Source organism: Austrofundulus limnaeus, unplaced genomic scaffold (assembly GCF_001266775.1).
Source record: "Austrofundulus limnaeus strain Quisiro unplaced genomic scaffold, Austrofundulus_limnaeus-1.0 Scaffold1758, whole genome shotgun sequence".
NCBI lineage: Eukaryota > Metazoa > Chordata > Actinopteri > Cyprinodontiformes > Rivulidae > Austrofundulus > Austrofundulus limnaeus.
The window spans coordinates 5,923-15,013 of NW_013954160.1; the positions used below are offsets into that span (position 1 = coordinate 5,923).

The following is a 9,091-nucleotide window of genomic DNA, read 5'->3' on the forward strand; positions in this document are numbered from 1 at the left end:
TATATGTTTTAACATTCACATAGTTGCATTTGTTCAAACAAAACTGTAATTATAAGCAACCTGGTTTTTAAGTGAGTTCAGCGATTACAAAACTTGGCCACTCTGTGTCAGCAGCGGCATATCCGTGACACCAGTTGATGACGTAGCATGAGTAACGTTGGTTGCGTATTGTAACCCCAGATTCTATGAGTGTAAGCGCAGCCCTCTAAGGCTATCGCAGATGGGTACCCCCACACGCGCTCGCGCATTCTGAAGAACCAATAGTCTACGCCCACATACTGTGGGCCYCACCTCGGTCCGTATAAAAGGGGAGGACGGACCTGAGTTCAGCTCCCAATAGCTTACTTTTTCTTCAGCTACGGAAGCCAGTGAGGCCCCGATCTTTAGAGGGCTGCGCCCTAGAGGGCTACTCATAGAATCTGGGGTTACAATACGTAACCAACGTTCTATTTCGTGTAAGCTCCGCCCTCTAAGGCTATCGCAGATGGGTATTAGAGGCGGAGCCTGATGTAGTCTGCGCCTCACCGGCTTGACATACTCGTGAAGCTTCCGCCCAAAACACCCCTTGTGATGTTGCATAAGTAAAAAAGGTAGCAGCAAAAGCTGATTCACATAGTGAACAGATTTGCATGAGCCCCTGTGCCCATCACATGATCCAGATGATGTGAAGAAGAGACAGCACACTGCATGTGCAGTATCACTTCAAGCACAAAGGTCATTATTTGTCCAATAATTTAAGACAAAATATATTACTCTGACAAGGTCCTGAGAACAGAGTGAGTCAGAGAGGGGCCCGAAACATCCCGTAGATAAAAACAGATGAAGGGGCAAGGGGATGACCAGGAGGCTGCAGAGCAAATATCCTGAACTGATACTCCACTGTACAGAGCAGTGGAGGAAGAGATCCCCCTAGTGGAATGAGCTGACAGTACAGCTGGAGGCTGCAGACCTGATGAGATGTAAGCCTGCGAAATAGCCTCACARATCCAATGTGACAACCTCTGAGAAGACAAAGGTTGTCCTGCAGACTGCTCTCTGTAGTGAACAAACAAAAACTGAGAGTACCTGATCTGTGCCGTGCGTGACATATAACACGAGAGTGCGCGCACGGGACATAGCAGGTGAGAAACTGCTTCCTCCTCTGAATTATGAGGAGGAGGACAAAAGCCGCTCAGAGTAATAACTCTGGAGCTGTAAGAGCTTGTGATGCTCTTAGGCATAAAAGCCGGGTTGGGACGCAAAATCGCAGAGCCGCCATCCTCCCGTATTCTGAGACAGGAGGGAGACACTGACAGAGCAGACAGCTCGCTGACTCTCTTTGCTGATGTTAGCGCTAACAGCAGCGATGTTTTTTGAGACAAAAACTTTAGTGAGACTTGATCCAAAGGTTCAAAAGGAGCTTTAGCCAAAGCACGTGGCACCAGTGTTAAATCCCACTGTGGTACGAGTGTGCATGTGACAGGTCTGTGCCTGCACACTCCTTTTAAGAACCGTTTTACCAACGGATGATTAAAAACCGTCCTGTCACCAAAAAATCTTCGTGACAGGAGGAAATCACCGCAGCATATGTCTTAACGGTGCTGAAGGCTAAACCTCTGTCCATTAACATCTGTAGGAAAGACAGAATGCAGGACAAGGAGCAGGAGACTGGGTCTGCAGTTTTTTCTACACACCAGCGCTGAAAGGATGACCACTTGGCTGTGTAGGATGAGACTGTGGATGCCGCGCACGCATTCTGGATGGTGCGCACCACATCAGCAGATAAGCCCAGGTTTACTAAGCTTTCCCGTTCAGCGGCCAGGCCCAAAGGGGCTGGCCCAGTTTTGGGAAGCTCCTGATCGCTCCTCCYACCTGCAGGAGAGCGTCCTCCTGCCAGGGTAGCTGGAGCGGGAGGCCTGACAGTAATGACCGGAGGACCGGGAACTAGTGCACTCCCGTGCGATCAGAATAACCCGCCGGCGGTCTGCTCTGATCCGGTCCAGTAGTCGCGGGATCAGAGGGACAGGAGGGAAGGCATAAAGCAGCTTGTCCGGCCAGGGACGGTGCGCAAAGGCGTCCACTCCCAGAGGAGGGTCGTCCCGTGAGCTCAGGGAGAACCAGAGGTCGCACTGTGCATTTTCTCTGCTGGCGAATAGGTCCACTTCTGCATTGCCGAATCTGTCCCAGATTTGCGTAATTATGGTCATGTGCAGGGCCCAGTCCCCATCCTGGGGACTCCCTCTGGACATGATGTCTGCTCCCTTGTTCAGCACACCCGGAATGTAGACAGCTCAGATTGAGCGCAAGTGGGTGTGTGCCCAGAGGAGAAGCTCTCTGGCTGTGTCCAGAAGCTGCCGGGAGCGTACCCCTCCCTGGCGATTTATGTAAGCTGCTGCCACTTTGTTGTCCGTGTGGACCAGAACATGCTGGTCCCAGACCAGATGAGTGAAATGCACAAGCACTTTCCACACAGTCAGAAGTTCCAGAACATTTATGTGGGGGACAGGATGGGCAGACAAGCGGTCTCCGAYAGTCTGGGACAAGCATGTCCCCACCCCACCCTGACAGTGACGCGTCTGTGAAGACCGGCACGTGATGTGTCGCTCTGCTCAGAGGGACTCCTGCTGACTGTGTGTGCGGCTTCCTCCAGTGGCTCAGATCCGCCTCCTCTAAGGAGGGGATTGATACGATCCTGCGCTTGTGGCATATCGGATTGATCTTTAGCCAGGAGAATCACCGCTGTAAGCGTCTCGTGTGTAGCAGCCCGAGCGGAACCACCGCGTGGGCTGCTGTCATCATGCCCAAGAGACGCATGATGGTTAGAGCTTTCACTGACCTGCGGGGTCTGACATGCGCTAACAACGACAGCAGAGTCTCTTTTCTGGGTTGGGACAGATGAACTGTCACTGTGACTGAGTTCAGATCCACACCCAAATACGTAATGAGTTGGACCGGAATGAGAGAACTCTTTTCCCAGTTTATGGAAAAACCCAACATCCTTAGGTGTGCTGACAGTCTCTCCGTCTGTGACGCTGCGTCCTGTCTGGATGGGGCCAGCAGGAGCAAGTCGTCCAGATAAAACAGGATTCTCATTCCYGCTGAGCGCAGAGGCTGCAGTGCTGTCTCTACGCACTTGGAGAAGGTGCATGGTAYCAGTGCGTAACCGAAAGGAAGACGGTTGTACTGGTACTGAGTCTGCTGAAAAGAGAAATGCAGGTATTTTCTGTGCCCTGAGATGACCGGGACATGAAAATAAGCGTCCTTCAGGTCGATTGGCATGAACCAATCRCCTTCCTGAACACAWGTGAGCATTTGTTTAGTTGTCAACATGTGAAAAAAACTTTTCAGCATGAATTTGTTGAAAAACGAGAGATCCAGGATCGGTTTCATTGCACCCGTTTTTGGGGGGATAAGGAAATACCGGGAATAAAAACCCTCGTATTCCTTCCCACTTGGAACTCTAGAAATGACTTCCTTGTTTAGGAGTTCCTGAAGCTCTGCTTGAAGAGCGAGATCCTGCTGAGGAGACGACAAACGGGTCTCTAGTATCCCGCTGAACCGGGGAGGCTTGGTTGCAAACTGCAGCCTGTAACCCGTTTTTATCAAGCTTTTCATCCACTTGTCCATAGGACAGGTGTGTTCCCAGACGGAGTTGCGCTCTGAGAGAGCTCGCACATGCTCCGGTTGTAGAACGGTTGTCGTAGCAACCGATCCACTCAGAGCCTTCGCCGCCGTCACGCTCTCTCGTGTGACCCATGGGAGGCTTTGCTCGAAAAGGCTGTGCAGGAGCTCCGGGGAACCCTGCGTGCCGCTGTTTGAACATGGCCCRGGAGGGGTTGCCTCCGGGGCCGTACGTGAGCATGAGTTAAGGCGGGTTTCAGYGGAGCCAAACACAGCGCTCATCGCGCCGCTGTGATTGGTGGATTCATGCTGAAACGAGGCGGGGGTGACACGCCCCTGCTCGTGATGTGGCTCATGCTGTCTGTCTTCTCTTATGTCCGCCGTTCACCAGCGGGGTGAAGAGAAGAGTGTGTGTGCGTTAGCCGGCCACGAAGGGGAGGAACGGACCACCGAACGTGGAACGGTGAGAGAAGACGTTTTTGTGTGACTGTGTTTAGCAAGGACCAGAGGCCGGCTAGTTACAGAACTAGCGGACCTAGCCTTACCCATACACATTTCTCCTGCTTCCAAACCATGATGCAGGACGCACACCCGGCCTAAACAGCGCAGGGATTCAAACTGTATTTAGCAAGGACCAGAAGCCGGCTAGTTTCAGAACTAGCAGACCTAGCCTTACCCATACACATTTCTCCTGCTTCCAAACCACGATGCAGGATGCACACCCGGCCTGAACAGCGCAGAGATTCAAACTCGTGCTGGCCTCTGTGCTGAGGTCCCGTCGCGTGTTTGTTTTTGAAAAGTTGACGGCCTGGAGAGTGATGATGTTGGTTGCAGCACCCGACTGTGCCGCACGATGACGGGACCGGTAGGCCCAGCTGCCAAGCTGCTGGTGTACTGCTTGTGAGAGAAAGGTCGCCCTCCAGCAGACCGTTCCGCCTCAGCGACGAAGACCATGGAGGACGAAGATTCCAGTACTGGGACCGGCGGGAACCGAAGACGGTCACCCCCTCCACTTTGTCACGTCCGTGTGGAACGAGACCGGGGCTCTTAGCTTGGAGTAAGCAACTCCTAGCATTGTAGCTAGCATCTCCATGCTAGGGGCAAAACCCGTCTTGGCTAAACGGTCTGGATGAGCTCCCAGTCCAGTCCTGACTGTGAGCGCCGACCACTGAATGCTTTAGCCCAGCTAGCTAACACCTCTGTGTTGCGAGCAAGCCAATAGCAGCCAACACATCATGTGTTACAAACCAGCTAGCAGCAGTATGCAACTGCTCTGGTCAAGCTACATAGCACTAGGCATAGGCTAGGAGCTACACCAAGCGGCAGCACCCTGACTCCAGCTTCTCCACTGAAAAGCTGGGTCCAATTTYGGCGCCACACGCTGAGATATAGTGCACTGCTTAGCTTAGCTAGGTGGCTAACCGGCTTAGCTAGTTTGCCGCCGTGATCTCCGGCGGGAAACCCCACCTAGCCTGGGCCTCCCTCCTCGGAAGAAGATAGCTCAGACCATGCCGAAGATGAGAAGCGCTTGGTCTGAAAAATCTGAAAAAAAGGCTTCCAGTCCAGTCCTGGCTGGAAGCGTCTGAATGTCTGAAGGCCTTAACTACTAGCTACCACATCCGTGTAACGAGTGAGTTAGTAGCGGCTATGAAAAACGGGGACTTCTGTGGAAGCACGAAGATGTCTGGCGCCTTAGCTTAGCATAATACCACACCGCAGGGACACCCGCGGGAAAAATATATGCTAGCTAAACCACGATCAACCTTCTCCGAGGAAGGAGACCGTGGTAAAAAATGGGTTGTGCCGGGGAAAACCGAACCCCGAGCAGCCCGGAAGGACGGCTACGCGGATCATAGCTCGGTGGCGCCGGACACAAATTCCATTTCAATATAAAAGGAATCATAGCACTTACATGTATGTGGCATCTTCTATGGTTACATGTYGAATGCCGAAGCTGAAGAAAAAAGGGGGAGCTGAACTCAGGTCCGTCCTCCCCTTTTATACGACCGAGGTGGGGCCCACAGTACGTGGGCGTAGACTATTGGTTCTTCAGAATGCGCGAGCGCGCGTGGGGGTACCCATCTGTGATAGCCTTAGAGGGCGGAGCTTACACGAAATAGAACTTCTGCTTGCTGTAGCGACCATTTCACTGCAGACTGTTTTGAGGAGTCGCCAGGTTTACATGAATCTTTCAGCTTAAAATAACGATTAAAAAGAGTTTTAGAACAGACTGCCATCCCTACAATTTTTAAAAGAAAATCGACAGCTGAAGAGAGTGCCAGCACATCAAAAAAGCACAGGGAATCTACTGTTGGAAAACTCGCCCGGAAAAGAGTAGGTCACGTTGTTGATTTGTGTCATGTAAATCTAATCAGCTGGTTACAGCGTTTGAGATGAAATAATATATACCCAACGTGCATTCATATTGCTGCATAATATACACTGCGAGTGGTTATTAGCTATACAAGATGACTATGGGCGCTATTACAGGCTAGCCTTGAGGCACGCTGTACATTTACCACTATACAGATGTTAGATTGTTTTTTAAATTATTTCTGGCGATAAATTAACGTCAATATGAGTTTTTCTACATAGTGTTTTTATTAGTGAGAGTTTGGGACCATTTCGATCATCCATTTTAAATTGTTAAATCTCAAACTACATGATCGGCCATAATTACATCATGTAAGAAAAGGAAATCAGATACTGGCATTACTTTGTTCTTAAGAAGCGTTTTTAAATAATCCTATATTTCATTGTAGAGCTCATTTTTGGATGTCTGATTTAAACACTATGGCATATTTCATTTATAACATATGTGATTTTTTCTTTTTTTCGTTTGGCAGGGTATGTGCAGGAAGTATTTACAGAGGTACTTGCTCTCTGCGAAAGTGAATCAGAGGACCAGCCTGGAGAAGAAATTCAAGAACCACCTCCACTGAGCAGTGATTTCCTGCACCCAGATAAAGACACCGCTGTGGCCCAGAAAGGGTCCAGATTCCTGTTGTAGAGGACCTTACGACTGTGCGTGATTCTGGGTCGGATTCAGAGCTGACATTCACCTTGGTGAATCTATTGATCATAATTTAATTTGTTCGAAGTTCTAAGTCTAGAGTTATAATATAGTATAAGAATATACTTGACACTGTGCTAAAACAAAGACAATCTATGTGTGTGAAATGATTTGGATTTTCAATCAGATATCAATAAAATAAAATAAAATAAAATAACTCCACTTAGGAAACCTTTGTTTTTACCAAGTTTAATAAATGAAACACATCAGTAATTAACCAGCTCTTTAACAACAGGTGTTCCATTACACAGTCTCATTCCAGATGAGGGAACTTGGAATCCAGTAAATCCACCGACTGCAGGAAAAGCTTTGAGACAGCATGTCTCAAAGCTGGAGAGCTGTGGAACACATCTCACATCTTCGCCTTTTCTTAGGATTTCTTCTTGCACATCTGGTATTTCTTTGCAACACAGGCATTCTACAACCAGTGGCATTGCCTGGCAATTTGTGCAGGTACACCTGAAAAATAAACAAGTGTGAGTTGATTCTATGCATATTAATATATTTGTGACATTTTAGTTTTCATAATAGCTTCAGAAAAAAAATATGTCAAATGGGTAATTCATGGTGTTACAGCAGAATCTACTGTATATGCAACCCATGAGATCAGACTTAGCCAACATTAGAGAAATATCCACATAAAATCTATTGACATTTATGATAATAAATTGTCAATGTGTCATATAAATGGAATGTAATGATTAATAATAAAATAATTCATAATAATGAATTAAATATAATTGTGAAACATTTACTGTAGCTATTTTTTAATCAGTACAACGAAAAATTAAAATGTCTTATTTTTATATTATCCTTGTGGCATTGATTTCTTTATATTGTTTAAATCTAATCAAAATTCTATTTAAGGTTTACACCATTAAAATGTATTAAAATTAGTGCTGACCACGTTAACGTTAACGCAGCCCATGCTTAACGGCGATAATTATTTTAACGCGCGTTAACGCAGTTAGATTAGTTTCTCACAGACCAACACACATACACACGCACACAAACCGTTGYCACGGGGAGCAGGATCTTGATCACTATTGGCTGTTGAAAGCCATCGTAACATGTCTCAACCAATGAGAGCCTTTGTTGTTGATACGTGGCCTTATAGCGCTGCGCACGCATGAACCAAGAAAATTAGCAGTATGGACAGAAACTCGAAGACAAGGTACTGGAATTTTACATGGTCACTTTCATTTCAAAACCCTTCCCGACGGTAGTTTGGATAAAACGAAAGTTATTTGTAAGTACTGCAGCATTGAACTGTCCTACCTCCGGAGTTCTTCGAGCCTGAAGTACCATTTAAATTCAGAACACACTGTCGATGCTAACCAACCAGAAGCTGCAACAAACAGTGGAGGGAGGCTTCTGCAGAYGAGGCTGGATGCAGCATGTGGACGAAAGGTAGATAAACCAAAGCAAGACAGGCTAACGAATGCTATATCAAAATGGATAGCTACAAACTGCAGGCCTATTAGCAGCATTGTGGAAGATGTCGGTCTGTGTGACTTCCTTAGGACTGCAACTAATGACAGTAGCCTCCCTCACGGCAAACCATCAAAAGAAAAATTCACGAGCTACTGTATATGAAAAAGAGAGAGCTACAAAAGTGACAGCGTTACAAAGTGCAACAACAGTTGCTCTCACAGGAGATTACTGGACATCGYTGGGTAATCATAACTACCTTTGAGTTACCGTGCATTTTTATTGATGAACAGTGGAAGCTACAGTCACATGCCCTGACAGTAATGAAAACAGGAGAGAGACATTTTGCTGAAACATGTGCAGAACATTTTATTAATGTTGCCCAGCAATGGAACATTACAAATAAAGTCAGCACATTTAGCACGGATAGTACAAGAAACATGGTGGCTGGTGCTAGACATCTGCCATTTGAACACGTACCCTGTGTGGCACACAGTCTTCAACGATCTGTCACAGCGTCTCTGCAGAACAGTGTGTTTGAAAATGTCCTGGCCAAATGCAGAAAAGTTGTGGGCCATTTTAAACACGGCCCAGCAAATGCTGCAGAGTGAAGGGTTCGTCACACGGGAGGCGACGTCGCTCGCTCTCCATTCATTTCCTATGGAGCCTGTGTGGTGAGGCGACAATCTCTTGCCCTCCTCCAGCTAAACGACCGGCGAAAATAGCGCATGTGAAATTTTGCGCTCGTACACATAGACGTGCACACGCGAGCTTGCGACACGACATATGAAAGTTGGAAAATGTTCAACTTTTGTCGCTGTCGCTTAGCGTAAAACCAATCAGTGAGGGTTTCATTGACTGACCAATGAGAGGAGAGTATGCTACACACTGCAGTTAGCTAACACTTTCACCAAGTGTTTACTAAAAAGCTTTGTGGGAATTTATTGGCACCAGGGTGAAGTTTATGGTAAGTTTTTCCTCATAAAA

At 47.6% G+C, this 9,091-nt stretch overlaps 1 protein-coding gene across 1 annotated transcript in view; it reads right to left on the minus strand.

The window, feature by feature from the left end:
- Nucleotides 1-9,091, minus strand: part of LOC106536295 (transmembrane protease serine 3) — a gene marked incomplete at its 3' end in the record, with an annotated part of 51,739 nt that overhangs the window by 918 nt on the left and 41,730 nt on the right. The window lies entirely within an intron of this gene.